We start from the raw sequence: 20610 nt of genomic DNA on the forward strand, positions 1-20610 counted from the left end.
AAAAGTTGAGAAGCCTGAGGCTTCCGCTTGGCATCCCATCTCCTCAGATGTCTATTGCTGGCGCCTCCAGTGATCCTTCCATCAGGGAAAAGGCGGGGGGAGAGATGGGAAGAGGGGCTGGTTTAAATTAAAGCCTGAGCCCCAAGGCGTCACTGCGTGGGAAGCTCGAAACGTGCCAGGAGTCTCCCACACTCAGGGCCCTCATGGTCAGATATTGGCCGGTCAGCCGGCTAGGCAAGAGTCTTACGCTCTTCACATAAGGAACAAGGAATGGAACATTTCTTGGAGGCCACAGAGACACCATCCCCGGTGCTCACAAACTAGCCAGTTTGCAATTTAACTCCTTCCTCATGACCTGTGGAAAGTCTACATGGCATTATGGTGATCTTCGCCTAAACTGGTGGATAGGCAACAGACAGATCCCAGGACTTTTCCTTTCTTCCCTACACAATGAGGGCACACTGTGTTGGAATGTGCAAGCAGGGGTGGCTCAAGGTGGTACGCAAATTACGCTTTTGCGTAGAGCGCGCATCTCGGGGGGCGCTCTTGAGTCGCCCCTGCCCTGAAAAACACCCAGAGGCAGCTCTCTCTCACACACACAAGTGCGCGTGTGCACGTATGTTGTCTTCCTCTCCTCTTCTCCCCACAGGCCAAGGGAGACAATGCTGGCGTGCGTCCCTCTCCTGGCGTTAAAAAGTGCATGGGGAAGGAGGAGCGATGCAGGGTGCGCACTTCCTAACGCAGGGAGAGGGACACGCACTGGCATTGCCGGGTGCTCGGGAAAAGAAGCCTCATGCGGGGAGCATGCCTTCCTCGCCAGGCTGGGCTCCCAAGCCTGCCGCCCAGCCTGGCAAGGAAGTAGCACAGATCAGTGGAGGGGCGATGGGAAAGCTGCCGAGGCCCTCCTCCTTGCCCCTCCATTGCTCCATGCCTTCCTCGCCAGGCTGGGCTCCCAAGCCTGGCGCCCAACCTGACGAGGAAGGAGCGCGGAGCAGCGGAAGGGGAAGCCTTCGCCGCCGTTGCCCTCTTCGGGCCTCAAAGGAGTGTGTGTGTGTGTGTATAAATTTTCAATGATTGGTTGGGGGGGGGGGGGCGCCAAAATTCTGTTTGCTTACCCCTGAAAATTATCTGGGGCCGTTGCTGCATGCAAGGAATCAGTGAGTGTGTCAACTGTAAAATAAGATGCATGAAGCTGATTGGCCGAGCAATGCCCAGGAAGCAGGCTGAGCCTGGGACTTTTGGATGCTGTCACCAAAGCGTAATAGAGGGGTAGCATGACTTCCCTAGATCTAGACACTATGCTCCTCTTGATGCAGGCCAAAATCCCATTGGCTTTTTTTGCCGTCACATCACATTGTTGGCTCATGTTTAACTTGTTGTCCACGAGGACTCCAAGATCTTTTTCACACGTACTGCTCTCGAGCCAGGCATTGTCCCCCATTCTGTATCTTTGCATTTCGTTTTTCCTGCCAAAGTGGAGTATCTTGCATTTGTCACTGTTAAACTTCATTTTGTTACTTTTGGCCCATCTCTCTAATCCATCAAGATCGTTTTGAATCCTGCTCCTGTCCTCTGGAGTACTGGCTATCCCTCCCAATTTGGTGTCATCTGCAAACTTGATGATCATGCCTTCTAGCCCTTCATCTAAGTCATTAATAAAGATGTTGAACAGGACCGGGCTCAGGACGGAACCCTGCTGATGGCACTCCACTCGTCACTTCTTTCCAGGATGAAGAGGAAGCATTGGTGAGCACCCTCTGAGTTCGTCCATTTAACCAATTCCAGATCCACCTCACCGTAGTTTTGCCTAGCCCACATTGGACTAGTTTCCTTGCCAGAAGGTCAAGGGGGACCTTGTTGAAGGCCTTCCTGAAATCCAGGTACGCTACATCCACGGCATTCCCCGCATCTACCCAAAAAAGAGATGAGATGAGTCTGGCATGACCTGTTTTTGATAAATCCATGTTGACTATTAGCGATGACCGCATTTGTTTCTAAGTGTTTGCAGACCACTTCCTTGACAATCTTTTCCAGAATCTTGCCTGGTATCGATGTGAGGCTGACTGGACGGTAGTTGTTTGGGTCGTCCTTTTTTCTTTCTCGAAGATTGGGACCACGTTGGCCCTCCTCCAATCTGCTGGGACTTCTCCCGTTCTCCAAGAACTCTCAAAAATGGTTGCCAGTGGTTCCGAAATGACTTCCGCTAGTTCCTTCAATACTCTTGGGTGTAGTTGATCTGGCCCTCGGGACTTGAACTCATTTAGAAGCAAGAGCACACCCCAAACTCTGTGCCCGCTTCCCCGGATAACACAAGCCCTCTCGCATCAGGCATGAGCAGAGCCAAAAGTGGCATCAGGCCCAACTCAGCCCTGTGCATGCCAACGCGTTCCTGGAAAGGATCCTCGCACCAACTTCCTGGATTGAGGCTTAAGAGGAACACTATCAGGCGCCTGCCTGCCCCACAGGACTACGCCTTCTCTTGCCGCTGCCTCCGAACTCATGTCACTTGTCTTAATGCCGAACCGGATCACAGGAACCACCTTGCCAGACAGAGCCAAAGCAGGGGGCAGTCGGCCAAACACCATTCAGTAGACGGAGGCTTTGCCTGAAATTCTGACTCTTCCTGGCAGCTCAGGACCACATTCTTAATATCGGTTTCAAATCAAGACTGACACTTTCCAATTCCTTTAGAAATATGAGTAACTGTGTAAGTTTGCCACCCTGTTCCTTATTTCATAGAATCATAGAATCATAGAATCAAAGAGTTGGAAGAGACCTCATGGGCCATCCAGTCCAAACCCCTGCCAAGAAACAGGAATATTGCATTCAAATCACCCCTGACAGATGGCCATCCAGCCTCTGTTTAAAAGCTTCCAAAGAAAGAGCCTCCACCACACTCCGGGGCAGAGAGTTCCACTGCTGAACGGCTCTCACAGTCAGGAAGTTCTTGCTCATGTTCAGATGGAATCTCCTCTCTTGTAGTTTGAAGCCATTGTTCCGCGTCCCAGTCTTCAGGGAAGCAGAAAACAAGCTTGCTCCCTCCTCCCTGTGGCTTCCTCTCACATTTTTATACATGGCTATCATATCTCCTCTCAGCCTTCTCTTCTTCAGGCTAAACATGCCCAGCTCCCCAAGCCACTCCTATAGGGCTTGTTCTCCAGACCTTTTATCATTTTAGTCGCTCTCCTCTGGACACATTCCAGCTTGTCAATATCTCTCTTCTGCCTCTCCTTTCGGTTTTTTGTGTGTGTCTGGAGCGACTTGAGAAACTGCAAGTCGCTTCTGGTGTGAGAGAATTGGCCATCTATAAGGACGTTGCCCAGATGTTTGGATGTTTTACCATCCTCGTGGGAAGCTTCTCTCGTGTCCCCACATGGGGAGCTGGAGCTGACAGATGGAGCTCATCTGCACTCTCCCTGGATTCGAACCTCTGACCTGTTGGATGTTTTAATGTTTTACCATCTTTGTGAGAGACTTCTTTCATGCCCCCCATGAGGCGCTGGAGCTGACAGATGGAGCTCATCCGCACTCTCCCCAGATTCGAACCTCTGACCTGTTGGATGTTTTGATGTTTCACCATCTTTGTGAAAGACTTCTTTCATGCCCCCTCCCCCATGAGGAGCTGGAGCTGACAGATGGAGCTCATCTGCACTCTCCCCAGATTCGAACCTCTGACCTGTTGGATGTTTTGATGTTTCACCATCTTTGTGAGAGGCTTCTTTCATGCCCCCTCCCCCATGAGGAGCTGGAGCTGACAGATGGAGCTCATCTGCACTCTCCCCAGATTCGAACCTCTGACCTGTTGGATGTTTTGATGTTTTGCCATCTTTGTGAGAGGCTTCTTTCATACCCCCCCATGAGGAGCTGGAGCTGACGGAGGGAGCTCATCCGCACTCTTCCCGCATCTGAACCTCTGACCTGTTGGATGTTTTGATGTTTCACCATCTTTGTGAGAGGCTTCTTTCATCCCCCCTCCCCCAATGAGGAGCTGGAACTGACGGAGGGAGCTCATCCATGCTCTCCCTAGATTCGAACCTCTGACCTGTCGGCACAAGAGTTTAACCCATTGTGCCACAGGCTAATAAACACAGTACACATCATCCAGCCTTTGCTCCTGAAGGTGAAGCCCCTGAAAGAGCAGGAAGAGGACAATTGTAGTGCCCACCATCCCTAGAAGTGGTTGACCATTCTCCTGAGCCTAAAAGGAGGAGCACTGTGGCACAATTGGTTAAGCCAGTGTTGCTCAATCTGGGGTCAGGACCCCTGGGAGGGGGTTCGCGAGAGAGTGCCAATGGGGTCGCAAAAGAACACCAGAAAACACAGTGTTTTCAGTTGGTCACAGGGGTACTGTGTGCCAAGTTTGGTTCATTTCCGTCTTTGGTGAGGTTCAGAATGCTCTTTCATTGTAGATGAACTATAAATCCCAGCAACTACAACTCCCAAATGTCAAGGTCTATTTGCCCCAGGCTCCATCTGTGTTCATATTTGGGCATATTGAGTATCCGTGCCATGTTTGGTCCAGATCCATTATTGTTTGAGTCCATGGTGCTCTCTGGATTTAGGTGAACTACAATTCCAAAACTCAAGGTCAATGCCCACCAAACCCTTATAGTATTTTCTGTTCGTCATGGGAGTTCTGTGTGCCAAGTTTGGTTCAATTCCATCATTGGTGGAGTTTGGAATGCTCTTTGATTGTGGGTGAACTATAAATCCCAGCAACCACAACTCTCAAATGAGAAAATAGACCAAACTTGGCACAGATACTCTATATGCCCAAATGGGAACACTGGTGGAGTTGGGGGGAAATAGACCTTGAGAAGGCTGAGAGGAGATATGATAGCCATGTATAAATATGTGAGAGGAAGCCACAGGGAGGAAGGAGCAAGCTTGTTTTCTGCTTCCTTGGAGACTAGGACGTGGAACAATGGCTTCAAACTACAAGAGAGGAGATTCCATCTGAACATTAGGAAGAACTTCCTGACTGTGAGAGCCGTTCAGCAGTGGAACTCTCTGCCCCGGAGTGTGGTGGAGGCTCCTTCTTTGGAAGCTTTTAAGCAGAGGCTGAATGGCCATCTGTCAGGGGTGATTTGAATGCAATATTCCTGCTTCTTGGCAGGGGGTTGGACTGGATGGCCCATGAGGTCTCTTCCAACTCTTTGATTCTATGATTCTATGATTCTATGATTCTATGATTTGGGAGTTGTAGTTGCTAGGGAGTTATAGTTCACCTAGATCCAGGCCATCATACTCAGACATCGGGAGATTGCCTAAATAAGTACGGTAAGTAAGTATGCTACACTTGCCCCAATGGACCTTTGGGATATTGGAGGGCTGTCGTGTAAGTTTGTGTCCCTTTCCTGTGGCTCCTGTGGGACGTCTTTTGCTGGCCGCACACGGTCACACTTATTCATCCTTTATGACCTCATGGCAGGAAAAACACAGCCTTTGGGACAGATTGTGGCCACAAAAGGACAACCCGGAAGCGTCTGCAAGGGAACCCACATTTCCTGGAAAGGCCTGTTTGCTTAAGCTCATTGAAAAACGCAACTGGGCAGTAGGCAACGGCAGAGGTGGCTCTCCAAGCGAGGCACCCGTGCCAGCCTCCAAAGGCCTTCCATGCCACACAGTCCTCATTCAGGCCATTGTGGCATATCTCCCCCAAACATTGCTTGGGACATGCAGAGAGGAAGCTGTGGTCACATCACCTTTGTTCCCCTCTCTCTGTAAACAGGAAGTAAGCAATGGCCAGGTGGCAGAAGTGTCATAGAAAAGGGAAGCCTCTGTCTACCATTGAACCCCACCTTTCCCTATAGGATCACACTGTAGGACTGCCATGCCAGGCCACACCAACAATAAAGCTTGACTGATGAAAAGTTACTGGTCAACGTTACTAGTTACTAGTCACTAGGCTTGAGCGATCCAGTTCGTTAATTTCGTTATTCGTTATTAATTCGTATTTAAATTAGCTTACGATCCAATATCGAGCCATGCAGGAATAGTGTGAGGAGTAATTAAGAATCGAAACAATTTTTCCAATTTTCGTAATTATTTCGTAATTAATTCGTAATTATTATTTTTTTTTTGGCATCCTTCTTGCCCAAAATTTCTCATTACTTTATTTTTCATACCCTCACTCTATGCCACAGGAATGCGTTGCCAGGTACAGCTAGTATAATATATAATAATATAATATAATATAATATAATATACAATTATAATATAATATACAATTATAATATAATAGAATATATAATATAATAATATTATTATTATAATGATCAAGGGTCTGGAGAACAAGCCCTATGAGGAGCGGCTTGGGGAGCTGGGCATGTTTAGCCTGAAGAAGAGAAGACTGAGAGGGGATATGATAGCCACGTATAAATATGTGAGAGGAAGCCACAGGGAGGAGGGAGCAAGCTTATTATTTTGGCATCCTTCTTGCCCAAAATTTCTCATTACTTTATTTTTCATACCCTCACTCTATGCCACAGGAATGCGTTGCCAGGTACAGCTAGTATAATATATAATATAATATAATATAATATAATATAATATAATATAATATAATATACAATTATAATATAATATAATATACAATTATAATATAATATAATATACAATTATAATATAATATAATATATAATATAATAATATTATTATAATAATGATCAAGGGTCTGGAGAACAAGCCCTATGAGGAGCGGCTTAAGGAGCTGGGCATGTTTAGCCTGAAGAAGAGAAGGCTGAGAGGGGATATGATAGCCATGTATAAATATGTGAGAGGAAGCCACAGGGAGGAGGGAGCAAGCTTGTTTTCTGCTTCCCTGGAGACTAGGACGCAATGGAGCAATGGCTTCAAACTACAAGAGAGGAGATTCCATCTGAACATGAGGAAGAACTTCCTGACTGTGAGAGCCGTTCAGCAGTGGAACTCTCTGCCCCGGAGTGTGGTGGAGGCTCCTTCTTTGGAAGCTTTTAAACAGAGGCTGGATGGCCATCTGTCAGGGGTGATTTGAATGCAATATTCCTGCTTCTTGGCAGGGGGTTGGACTGGATGGCCCATGAGGTCTCTTCCAACTCTTTGATTCTATGATCTGGGCAACGTCCCCTGGGCAACGTCCTTGCAGACAGCCAATTCTCTCACACCAGAAGAGACTTGCAGTTTCTCTAGTCCAGCTTTTCTCAACCTGGGAATCGGGACCCCTGGGGGGAGGTTGTGAGGGGGTGTCAAAGGTAATCAGCAAACACAATATTTTATGTTGGTCATGGAAGTTCTGTGTGGGAAGTTTGGCCCAATTCTATCGTTGGTACAGTTCAGAATGCTCTTTAATTGTAGGTGAACTATACATCCCAGCAACTACAACTCCCAAATGTCAAGGTCTATTTTCCCCAAACTCCACCAGTGCTCACATTTGGGCATATTGAGTATTCATGCCAAGTTTGGTCCAGATTCATCATTGTTTGAATCCACAGTGCTCTCTGGGTGTAGACAAACTACAACTCCCAAACTCAAGGTCAATGCCCACCAAACCCTTCCAGTATTTTCTGTTGGTTGGGGGATTTCCGTGTGCCAAGTTTGGTTCACTTCCATTCTTGGTAGGGTTGCGAATGCTCTTTATTGTAGGTGAACTATAAATCCCAGCAACTACAACTCCCAAATGACAAGGTCTATTTCCCCCGAACTCCACCAGTGCTCACATTTGAGCATATTGAGTATTTGTGCCAAGTTTAGTCCAGATCTGTTTGAGTCCACAGTGCTCTCTGGATGTGAGTGAACTACAACTCCCAGACTCAAGGTCAATGCCCACCAAACCCTTCTAGTATTTTCTGTTGGTCATGGGATGTCTGTGTGCCAAGTCTGGCTCATTTCCATATTTGGTGGGGTTGAGAATGCTCTTTATTGTAGGTCAACTATAAATCCCAGCAACTACAACTCCCAAATGGCAAGGTCTATTTTCCCCAAACTCCACCAGTGCTCACATTTGAACATATTGAGTATTTGTGCCAAGTTTAGTCCAGATCTGTTTGAGTCCACAGTGCTCTCTGGGTGTAGGTAAGCTACAACTCCCAAACTCAAGGTCAATGCCCACCAAATCCTTCCAGTATTTTCTGTTGGTCACGGGATGTCTGTGTGCCAAGTTTGGTTCTCTTCCATCTTTGGTAGGGTTGAGAATGCTCTTTATTGTAGGTGAACTATAAATCCCAGAAACTACTCCCAAATGTCAAGGTCTATTTCCCCCCAACTCCACCAGCGCTCACATTTGGGCATATTGAGTATTTGTGCCAAGTTTAGTCCAGATCTGTTTGAGTCCACAGTGCTCTCTGGATGTGAGTGAACTACAACTCCCAAACTCAAGGTCAATGCCCACCAAACCCTTCCAGTATTTCCTGTTGGTCATGGGATGTCTGTGTGCCAAGTCTGGCTCATTTCCATATTTGGTGGAGTTGAGAATGCTTTTTGATTGTAGGTGAACTATACATCCCAGCAACTACAACTCCAAATGACAAAATCAAGGAATGTTCATAACCATTGTTCTATTCGCTCCTGACATGAAAATAAATAAATAAATAAATAAAACCTTGGATGTCATCCAGGTTCTCAATGTGGAAAAATTAAGCAGTACACAAAGCAAAACACACACACACACATTTTCTGAGCTAGTGCGGGTTGTAAGGGTAGCATTAAAGGCAACAGTACACTCACTCTGACTTCAATAAATAGCTATCTAGGAAACACACGTTAGTCTTGGTGGTGAGTAACCGGAAGATCCAGGAAAATATCAGCATGACTCCTGGAAAAGATGACAACCTTTGGTACCCCTCCTTAGGCTCATCCTGCCCCTGCTGCATACCTTTCTGTGCATCCAAATTACGAATGTGAGAGAAGGCGAGTACTTCGGAAAGGCGAGTACTTTGGAATTTCTAGAGCTTCATAGAATCAAAGAGTTGGAAGAGACCTCATGGGCCATCCAGTCCAACCCCCTGCCAAGAAGCAAGAATACTGCATTCAAAGCACCCCTAACAGATGGCCATCCAGCCTCTGCTTAAAAGCTTCCAAAGAAGGAGCCTCCACCACACTCCGGGGCAGAGAGTTCCACTGCTGAACGGCTCTCACAGTCAGGAATTTCTTCCTCATGTTCAGATGGAATCTCCTTCCTTGTAGTTTGAAGCCATTGTTCCGCGTTTTAGTCTCCAAGGAAGCAGAAAACAAGCTTGCTCCCTCCTCCCTGTGGCTTCCTCTCACATATGTATACATGGCTATCATATCTCCTCTCAGTCTTTTCTTCTTCAGGCTAAACATGCCCAGCTCCTTAAGCTGCTCCTCATAGGGCTTGTTCTCCAGACCCTTGATCATTTTAGCCGCCCTCCTCTGGACACATTCCAGCTTGTCAATATCTCTCTTGAATTGTGGTGCCCAGAATTGGACACAATATTCCAGGTGTGGTCTAACCAAGGCAGAATAGAGTATGGGGAGCATGACTTCCCTGGATCTAGACACTAGGCTCCTATTGATGCAGGCCAAAATCCCATTGGCTTATTTTTGCTGCCACATCACATTGTTGGCTCATGTTTAACTTGTTGTCCATGAGGACTCCAAGATCTTTTTCACACATACTGCTCTCGAGCCAGGCATCATCCCCCATTCTGTATCTTTGCATTTCATTTTTCCTGCCTAAGTGGAGTATCTTGCATTTGTCCCTGTTGAACTTCATTTTGTTAGTTTTGGGCCATCTCTCTCATCTGTGAGGATCGTTTTGAATCTTGCTCCTGTCCTCTGGAATATTGGCTATCCCTCCCAATTTGGTGTCGTCTGTAAACTTAGATGAACCCTTCATCTAAGTCATTAATAAAGATGTTGAACAGGACCGGGCCCAGGACGGAACCCTGCTTCTGGCACTCCGCTCGTCACTTCTTTCCAGGATGAAGAGGAATCCTTGGGGAGAATCACCCTCTGGGTTCGTCCATTTAACCAATTCCAGATCCACCTCACCGTAGTTTTGCCTAGCCCATGCTCAGCTCTTCCAAAGATGGAAGTGAACCAAACTTGGCACGGATACTCAGTATGCCCAAATGTAAAAACTGATGGGGTTTGGGGAAAATAGACTTTGACATTTGGAGTTGTACTTGCTGGGATTTATAGTTCACCTACAATCAAGGAGCGTTCTGAACCCCACCAATGATAGAATTGGGCCAAAGTTCCCACACAGGACCTCCATGAATAACAGAAAATACTGTGTTTACTGATGGTCTTTGGCGACCCCTCTGACACACCTTCACGACCCCTACCCAGGGATCCCGACCCACAGGTTGAAGAACTGACCTAGGGCCACCTCTGCCTCTACCCTAAATTGCTTTACCTGTAAACTGTTACTTACAAACTACTCAGCCCTTTGAAACCAAAACTTACATTAACCCTTCCATCACCAAGTGCCAGGTCTACCATCACCAACCACCATCAACTATGGAACATATGATAGACACCTTCTGCTGTCAAGAATTCAATGACTGCACGTTGCTTAAGTCGCATTGACCGACCGTCTGCGCAGGGTTTATTTATTTATTTATTTGGTTTACTTCTACCCCGCCCTTCTCACCCCGCAAGGGGACTCAAGGCACAATTCGATGCCCGTATCACACAACAGTAATAAACAAAATAGCATAAATTAGCAATCAAACCACAATTATACATTGCATCTATAAACCGATAAAACCAATAAGACCAATAACAATCCATACAAAGCAATACAAACCAATTACTCCTTGTTGCCAGTCAGCGTTTGCTATCTCATAGTTCAAATTCCAATTCCACAATTGTCAGTCCTGTCAGTCCTATTCGTCTGGTTGTCCTTATCTAGTTAGTAGATTGCCCGAAGGCCCGGTCCCACAACCACGTCTTCACCTTCCTCCTGAAGGAGAGGAGGGATGTTGATGCCCTAATTTCCCCCGGGAGTGAGTTCCACAGGTGAGGGGCCACCACTGAGAAGGCCCTGCTCCTCGTCCCCACCAGCCTCACTTGGGATAGCGGTGGGGTCGAGAGCAGGGGCCCCCCAGATGATCTCAAACTCCGGGGTGGGACATAGAGGGAGATCAGGAGATCAGTAGAGGGAGGTCAGCCATTCAGCAGTGGAACTCTCTGCCCCTGAGTGTGGTGGAGGCTCCTTCTTTGGAAGCTTTTAAACAGAGGCTGAATGGCCATCTGTCAGGGGTGATTTGAATGCAATATTCCTGCTTCTTGGCAGAATGGGGTTGGACTGGATGGCCAGGGGCGGTTCATCCATTACGCAAAGTAAGCGGTCGCAGTACACTTTTTTTTTTTGCCAGGGGCGCAGAGGCGCCTCTGTAAATGCCCTTCGACCGCCACTTGAGGAGCTCCCCCTCGGCTCACAACAGCCCTAGCAGTCCGGGTGGAGCCTCAGCAACCTATTACACAAAGTAAGCATTTGCAGTATAGTTGATTGTGCCCAGGGGCACTCTTGAGGCGCTCTTGGGGGAAAATAGACCTTGACATATGCGAGTTGTAGTTACTGGGATGTATAGTTCACCTACGATCAAAGAGCATTCTGAACTCCACCAATGATGGAATTGAACCAAATATGGCTCACAGAACTCCCACGACGAACAGAAAATATATATCAATAATTGGTTGGGGGGGGGGGGCAAAATACTGTTTGCTTACCATTGAAAATTATCTAGGGCTGCCTCTGTGGATGGCCCATGAGGTCTCTTCCAACTCTTTGATTCTATGATTCTATACGTTCAGACAGATACACTGGACCGGAACCGTACAAGGTTCCATACTTTGCACTTTAACAACACAACCGTTCAATGCTAAGTCTTCCCGTCAAAATGGAACTGTAGAGGAGAGTCTACTGAACAAGCCAATAACTGCTGCATACCAGTACTGCCATCTGTTGAGGAGTTACAAAGGTGGAGGCATTACTTTTCACTTTAAAAACACAACCGTTCAATGTCTTCCCGTCAAAATGGAACTGTAGAGGAGAGTCTACTGAACAAGCCAATAACTGCCGCATACCAGTACTGCCATCTGTTGAGGAGTTACGAAGGTGGAGGCATTACTTTTCACTTTAACAACACAACCGTTCAATGCTAAGTCTTCCCGTCAAAATGGAACTGTAGGGGAGAGTCTACTGAACAAGCCAATAACTGCCGCATACCAGTACTGCCATCTGTTGAGGAGTTACGAAGGTGGAGGCATTACTTTTCACTTTAACAACACAACCGTTCAATGCTAAGTCTTCCCGTCAAAATGGAACTGTAGGGGAGAGTCTACTGAACAAGCCAATAACTGCCGCATACCAGTATTGCCATCTGTCGAGGAGTTACGAAGGTGGAGGCATTACTTTTCACTTTAACAACACAACCGTTCAATGCTAAGTCTTCCCGTCAAAATGGAACTGTAGGGGAGAGTCTACTGAACAAGCCAATAACTGCCGCATACCAGTATTGCCATCTGTCGAGGAGTTACGAAGGTGGAGGCATTACTTTTCACTTTAACAACACAACCGTTCAATGCTAAGTCTTCCCGTCAAAATGGAACTGTAGGGGAGAGTCTACTGAACAAGCCAATAACTGCCGCATACCAGTATTGCCATCTGTCGAGGAGTTACGAAGGTGGAGGCATTACTTTTCACTTTAACAACACAACCGTTCAATGCTAAGTCTTCCCGTCAAAATGGAACTGTAGAGGAGAGTCTACTGAACAAGCCAATAACTGCCGCATACCAGTATTGCCATCTGTTGAGGAGTTACGAAGGTGGAGGCATTACTTTTCACTTTAACAACACAACTGTTCAATGCTAAGGCTTCCCGTCAAAATGGAACTGTAGAGGAGAGTCTACTGAACAAGCCAATAACTGCCGCATACCAGTACTGCCATCTGTTGAGGAGTTACGAAGGTGGAGGCATTACTTTTCATTTTAACAACACAACCGTTCAATGCTAAGTCTTCCCGTCAAAATGGAACTGTAGAGGAGAGTCTACCGAACAAGCCAATAACTGCCGCATACTAGTATTGCCATCTGTTGAGGAGTTACGAAGGTGGAGGCATTACTTTTCATTCAACCCTCGTATGTCCTCACCATCACTCGGCCCTCTGACTTACCTTTGCTGAGTGTCAACCAAGAGATCCTTCAGCTTTCAAGATGCTACCAACACCACAGATTGCTTCTTCTTTAGTGCAGTTCAGAGCCAAGGAAGCCTCTGCTTCAAGACAGGACAAGAGGGAGGGCACCCCATTCCTTCTCTCTCTCTCTCCCCGCCCTCCTCTGCTTTCCTTCTGGGTGGGTTGCTGGCTTCTCAGGCCAGAGCCAAAGGGGACCAAGTGGGGAAGAAGAAGGCGAGGCTGCAAGAGGGGAGCAAAGGGAGAGGCAGGAAGGGGCCGGGATCCGCTGTCGGCCGCCAGGAAGCGTTTGACAAGGGCTCCGAGGGGAAGCATAACAATAATAGCAACATGTGTGTGTGTGCTTCTTTTAAAAAGTTCATATTTTGGCAAAATGACAGATTGTTTGAAAAATGCAAAACATGCACTGGGAAAGAATGCTTGGCGGTTCTCAGGGGGGAGCTGCAAGCCAGCCCATCTGCCCCTTAGGAACAGGGTTTAGGGGTGCTATGGGGCCTTGCTAGGCTCCTGCGGGTTGGAAGAGGCCGAGACCACTCCACTAGGAACTTCGGCTTATTTATACTACAGTGTTCCCTCACTTATTGCGGTGGTTACGTTCCAGGACGTCCTGCAATAAGTGAAAAACCATGATGTACATCTTTATTAATGACTTAGATGAAGGGTTAGAAGGCAGGATCATCAAGTTTGCAGACGACACCAATTTGAGAGGGATAGCCAATACTCCAGAGGACAGGAGCAGGATTCAAAACGATCTTGACAGATTAGAGAGATGAATGGCCAAAACTAACAAAATGAAGTTCAACAGTGACAAATGCAAGATACTCCACTTAGGCAGAAAAAACGAAATGCAAAGATACAGAATGGGGGATGATGCCTGGCTCGAGAGCAGTACGTGTGAAAATGATCTTGGAGTCCTCGCGGACAACAAGTTAAACATGAGCCAACAATGTGATGTGGCGGCAAAAAAAGCCAATGGGATTTTGGCCTGCATCAATAGGAGCATAGTGTCTAGATCTAAGGAAGTAATGCTACCCATGCTCCATTCTGCTTTGGTTAGACCACACCTGGAATATTGTGTCCAATTCTGGGCACCACAATTCAAGAGAGATATTGACAAGCTGGAATGTGTCCAGAGGAGGGTGGTTAAAATGATCAAGGGTCTGGAGAACAAGCCCTATGAGGAGCGGCTTAAGGAGCTGGGCATGTTTAGCCTGAAGAAGAGAAGGCTGAGAGGAGATATGATAGCCATGTATAAATATGTGAGGGGAAGCCACAGGGAGGAGGGAGCAAGCTTGTTTTCTGCTTCCCTGGAGACTAGGACGCGGAACAGTAGCTTCAAACTTCAAGAGAGGAGATTCCACCTGAACATGAGGAAGAACTTCCTGACTGTGAGAGCCATTCAGCAGTGGAACTCTCTGCCCCGGAGTGTGGTGGAGGCTCCTTCTTTGGAAGCTTTTAAACAGAGGCTGGATGGCCATCTGTCGGGGGTGATTTGAATGCAATATTCCTGCTTCTTGGCAGAATGGGGTTGGACTGGATGGCCCATGAGGTCTCTTCCAACTCTACGATTCTATGTAGGAATGCTATATTTATTTTAATATTTATACATTACTAGCTGTACCTGCCACGTGTTGCTGTGGCCAACCATCCCTCCCTCTTTCTCTCCTCCCTTCCCTTTTTCCTTCCTTTCCTCTTTTTCCTTCCTTTCCTCTTTTTCTTTCCTTATCTCTCATAGAATCATAGAATCATAGAATCAAAGAGTTGGAAGAGACCTCATGGGCCATCCAGTCCAACCCCATTCTGCTAAGAAGCAGGAATATTGCATTCAAATCACCCCTGACAGATGGCCATCCAGCCTCTGTTTAAATGCTTCCAAAGAAGGAGCCTCCACCACACTCCAGGGCAGAGAGTTCCACTGCTGAACGGCTCTCACAGTCAGGAAGTTCTTCCTAATGTTCAGATGGAATCTCCTCTCTTGTAGTTTGAAGCCATTGTTCCATTGCGTCCTAGTCTCTAGGGCAGCCGAAAACAAGCTTGCTCCCTCCTCCCTGTGGCTTCCTCTCACATATTTATACATGGCTATCATATCTCCTCTCAGCCTTCTCTTCTTCAGGCTAAACATGCCCAGCTCCTTAAGCCGCTCCTCATAGGGCTTGTTCTCCAGACCCTTGATCATTCTAGTCACCCTCCTCTGGACACATTCCAGCTTGTCAATATCTCTCTTGAATTGTGGTGCCCAGAATTGGACACAATATTCCAGGTGTGGTCTAATCAAGGCGGAATAGAGGGGTAGCATGACTTCCTTAGATCTAGACACTATGCTCCTCTTGATGCAGGCCAAAATCCCATTGGCTTTTTTTTTTTTGCCGCCACATCACATTGTTGGCTCATGTTTAACTTGTTGTCCACGAGGACTCAAGATCTTTTTCACACATACTGCTCTCAAGCCAGGCATTGTCCCCCATTCTGTATCTTTGCATTTCGTTTTTCCTGCCAAAGTGGAGTATCTTGCATTTGTCACTGTTGAACTTCATTTTGTTAGTTTTGGCCATTCATCTCTCTAATCTGTCAAGATTGTTTTGAATTCTGCTCCTGTCCTCTGGACTATTGGCTCTCCCTCCCAATCTGGTCCTGTCTGTAAACTTGATGATCCTGCCTTCTAGCCCTTCATCTAAGTCGTTAATAAAGATGTTGAACAGGACCGGCCCAGGACGGAACCCTGCGGCACTCCACTCGTCACTTCTTTCCAGGATGAAGAGGAAGCATTGGTGAGCACCCTCTGGGTTCGTCCATTTAACCAATTCCAGATCCACCTCACCGTAGTTTTGCCTAGCCCACATTGGACTAGTTTGTTTACCAGTATTTAAAAAAAACCTCTAAAATTACAACAGCAAAACAACAGAGGGGAAACAATCAGGCACATGTAATCACCTCTCAACAAAAGATTGCCCCATGCACTGCCAGGCCATCAAATGCTAATCAAGGTGGTCAGTTGAAACATTCACATCTAGCTCCAACAGACAAGAGTTCTTTGCCCCACCCTGGTCATTCCACAGATATATAAACCCATTTACCTAGTTCCAACAGACCTCACTACCTCTGAGGATGCTTGCCATGGATGCAGGCGAAACATCAGGAAAAAATGCTTCTAAAACATGGCCATATAGCCAGGAAAAACCTACAACAACCTAATGAGAAAGTGTTGGTTTCTAATATACTGTATATACTCAAGTATAAGCCTAGTTTTTCAGGACTGACAATTGTGGAATTGGAATTTAAACTATGAGATTGTGAGGTTTGTATTGGTTTTATTGCTTTTATTGGTTTTATGGTTGTTTTTGCCTATAATAATTATTGTTTTCTGTTAATTGTTGTTATTGCTAGAATTGCTGTTTTGCAAACTGATGTTATTGTCTTTTGCTGTTATGTGATGCGGGCATCGAATTGTGCCTTGCTTTTGTAAGCCACCCTGAGGCCCCCCCCCCCCCCGGGGTGAGAAGGGCGGGGTAGAAGCGACCGAAATAATAATAATAATAATAATAATAATAATAATAATAATATGCCCCTTGGTATCCCTTACTGATGTCCCGGTCCTCAAACACTCTCTGCTTCATTCGGAAGAATGCTGCACTTGCAGAGCTCAGGCGGTGTTGTATTTCGGTGTCGATGCTGATTTTGGTGGAGAGGTGGCTGCCAAGGGAGTGAAAATGGTCCACATTTTCTAATGTTACACCATTAAGCTGTATCGCTGGCATTGGAGAGGGGTTGGCTGGTGACTGCTGGAAGAACACTTTGGTTTTCTCGATGTTCAATGAGAGGCTGAGCTTCTCATATGCTTCTGCGAAGGTGTTTAGAGTGGCTTGTAGATCTTCTTCTGAATGCGCACAGACGACATTGTCATCAGCATACTGGAGTTCTATAACAGATGTTGTTGTGACCTTGGTTTTGGCTTTCAGTCTGCTGTGGTTGAATAGCTTCCATCTATCTGATAGATGATTTCCACTCCGGTGGGAACCTTCCTATCAACAAGGTGAAGTATTGTAGCGATGAAGATGGAGAATAAAGTTGGGGCAATAACCTGGGCCCAGTCCTGTTCAACATCTTTATTAATGACTTAGATGAAGGGCTAGAAGGCATGATCATCAAGTTTGCAGACGACACCAAATTGGGAGGGAGAGCCAATAGTCCAGAGGACAGGAGCAGAATTCAAAACGATCTTGACAGATTAGAGAGATGGGCCAAAAGTAACAAAATGAAGTTCAACAGTGACAAATGCAAGATACTCCACTTTGGCAGAAAAAATGAAATGCAAAGATACAGAATGGGGGACAATGCCTGGCTCGAGAGCAGTACGTGTGAAAAAGATCTTGGAGTCCTCGTGGACAACAAGTTAAACATGAGCCAACAATGTGATGTGGCGGCAAAAAAAGCCAATGGGATTTTGGCCTGCATCAATAGGCGCATAGTGTCTAGATCTAAGGAAGTAATGCTACCCCTCTATTCCGCTTTGGTTAGACCACATCTGGAATATTGTGTCCAATTCTGGGCACCACAATTCAAGAGAGATATTGACAATCTGGAATGTGTCCAGAGGAGGGCGACTAAAATGATCAAGGGTCTTGAGAACAAGCCCTATGAGGAGCGGCTTAAGGAGATGGGCACGTTTAGCCTGAAGAAGAGAAGGCTGAGAGGAGATATGATAGCCATGTATAAATATGTGAGAGGAAGCCACAGGGAGGAGGGAGCAAGCTTGTTTTCTGCTTCCTTGGAGACTAGGACGCGGAACAATGGCTTCAAACTACAAGAGGGGAGATTCCATCTGAACTTCCTGATTGTGAGAGCCGTTCAGCAGTGGAACTCTCTGCCCCGGAGTGTGGTGGAAGCTCCTTCTTTGGAAGCTTTTAAGCAGAGGCTGGATGGCCATCTGTCAGGGGTGATTTGAATGCAATATTCCTGCTTCTTGGCAGAATGGGGTTGGACTGGATGGCCCATGAGGTCTCTTCCAACTCTTTGATTCTATGATTCTATGATTCTAAGACTATCCCATTGTCAGTCCTGCTGGCAAAGGGAATTTTGCCAGCAGCTTTTTTTCTTGCCAGCAGGCAAGAGAGGGGTGCCCTCTTGTGTCCACATGAAGAAAAAGAGAAAATGTTTTGTTCCCTTTCATAAGTATTCTTTGACCTGGAAGTTGCCCAACCCAGCTCTATCTGTATGGTTTTTATGCTGCACTTTCCTATCTATCCATCTTGCCTTCAGAAGCTAGGCCTGTGTATTATTAGGCGCAAGTTATGAGCAAACACAAACCTACAGTTGATCTTTTGGGGGAAAGTGCCATGTGTATGAATCTAGCAAAGGAGGCGATTGGTCTTGACAGTCCCTGTTTCGACCCTTAGGTTCCTCTGTTACTACTAAATCTCATATTTTTATATAATCAATCAGCTATAAGAGGTGGGTAATAAATGTATAACTATCAGTACTATTATTATTAGCAACAACAACAATAATAGCAGTTTTAGTGAAGCTCCCGGTGATGCAGTAGGTTAAACTGCTGAACTTGCTGATCGAAAGGTCGCAGGTTCGGATCCAGGGAGTGTGGTGAGTTTCCGCTGTTAGCCCCAGCTTCTGCCAACCTAGCAGTTTGAAAACATGCAAATGTAACTAGATCAATAGATACTGCTCCGGAAGGAAGGTAACGGCGCTCCAAGTCATGCCGGCCACATAACCCTGATGGTGTCTTCGGACAATGCCGGTTCTTCGAGATGAGCACCAACCCCCAGAGTCAGACATTATTGGACTTAATGTCATAGAATCATAGAATCAAAGAGTTGGAAGAGACCTCATGGGCCATCCAGTCCAACCCCCTGCCAAGAAGCAGGAATATTGCATTCAAATCACCCCTGACAGATGGCCATCCAGCCTCTGTTTAAAAGGGGAAATTCTTTACCTTTAGTACTTTTAGTATTAATATTACTCTTAGTAATGGTAGTAGTAGTAGTCATGCTTTTAGTATTACTCTTAGTAGTAATTTTAGTATTATTATTAGCCGTAGTAGTAGTAGTATTAATCAGTAGACGTAGAATTTCTATTAATATTCTTATGGAACAGTATAGTATTATTATTATTATTAGTAGTAGTAGTAGTAGTAGTATAACTATAATCATTAGTAGTATTCCTATTAGTCGTAGTATTAGTAGTATTATCAGTATTAGTAGAAGTAGTCATAGTCCATAGTAGTATTTCTTCTAGTATTACAATGGAATAGTACAGTATAATAATAATTAGTAGTATTGCTATTAGTATTAGTCATCTTAGTAGCAGTAGTATTAGCCTTAGTAGTATTATTAGCTTTAGTAGTAATAGTATTAGTGGTAGGTCTTAGTATTTCTATTAGTATTATTAGGAGTATTAGTAATAGTATTAGCATTGCTATTAGTAGTCATTGTTTTAGTATTATCAGTCTTAGTATTAGTAGGAGTAGTCATAGTCCATAGTAGTATTTCTTTTAGTATTACAATGGAACAGTACAGTATAATAATAATTAGTAGTATTGCTATTAGTATTAGTAGTAGTCATCTTAGTAGTAATATGTAATATATTGTAATATAATATGTAGGAGTAGTGTAAGTATTAGTAGTAGTGTAAGTATTAACCTTAGTAGTATTATTAGCTTTAGTAGTAATAGTATTAGTGGCAGGTTTTAGTATTTCTATTAGTATTATTAGGAGTATTAGTAATAGTATTAGCATTGTATTAGTAGTCATTGTTTTAGTATTATCAGTCTTAGTATTAGTAGGAGTAGTTGTAGTCCATAATAGTATTTCTTTTAGTATTACAATGGAACAGTACAGTATAATAATAATTAGTAGTATTGCTATTAGTATTAATAGTAGTCATCTTAGTAGTAGTATTACCCTTAGTAGTATTATTAACTTTAGTAGTAATAGTATTAGTGGTAGTCTTAGTATTTCTATTAGTATTATTAGTAGTATTAGTAATAGTATTAGCATTGCTATTAGTAGTCATTGTTTTAGTATTATTAGTCTTATTAGTAGCAATTTTCGTATTATAGTTTTAGTAGTAGTAGTAGTATTAGTAAGATTTATTTATTTATTTACGACATTTATATGCTGCCCTTCTCACCCCAAAGGGGTCTCAGAGCAGCTTACAAGTAATATGTATATACAATATGTTATATTATTGTTACCATAGCACAATATTAGTATCATTTCTAATGGAGTAGTGGAGTATAATTATTATTAATGTTGTTATTAGTATGAGAAGTATTACTCCTATTAGTATTAGTACTATTAGTATTATGGAGTTTTTGCCGTGGACTGGTCCATGAGGTCCACGAAGAGTCGGAAGGGACTGAATGGATAAACAACAACAATGAGTAGTATTCGTCTTAGTAGGAGCAGTATTAGCCTTAGTAGTAATAGTATCATAGAATCAAAGAATTAAAGAGTTGGA

General features: G+C 45.1%; 1 protein-coding gene across 1 annotated transcript in view; it reads right to left on the minus strand.

Annotated features, from left to right (window-relative positions):
• Window positions 1–13428, minus strand: part of PEAR1 (platelet endothelial aggregation receptor 1) — a 76911-nt gene extending 63483 nt beyond the window's left edge. Inside the window, exon 1 of the mRNA XM_060758215.2 lies at window positions 13123–13428. The gene's annotated coding sequence lies outside the window, so the exon portion shown is untranslated. The remainder of the gene's footprint in view (window positions 1–13122) is intronic.
• Between the last annotated feature and the right edge of the window lie 7182 nt (window positions 13429–20610).

This window comes from Anolis sagrei, chromosome 12 (genome assembly GCF_037176765.1).
Source record: "Anolis sagrei isolate rAnoSag1 chromosome 12, rAnoSag1.mat, whole genome shotgun sequence".
Lineage (NCBI taxonomy): Eukaryota > Metazoa > Chordata > Lepidosauria > Squamata > Dactyloidae > Anolis > Anolis sagrei.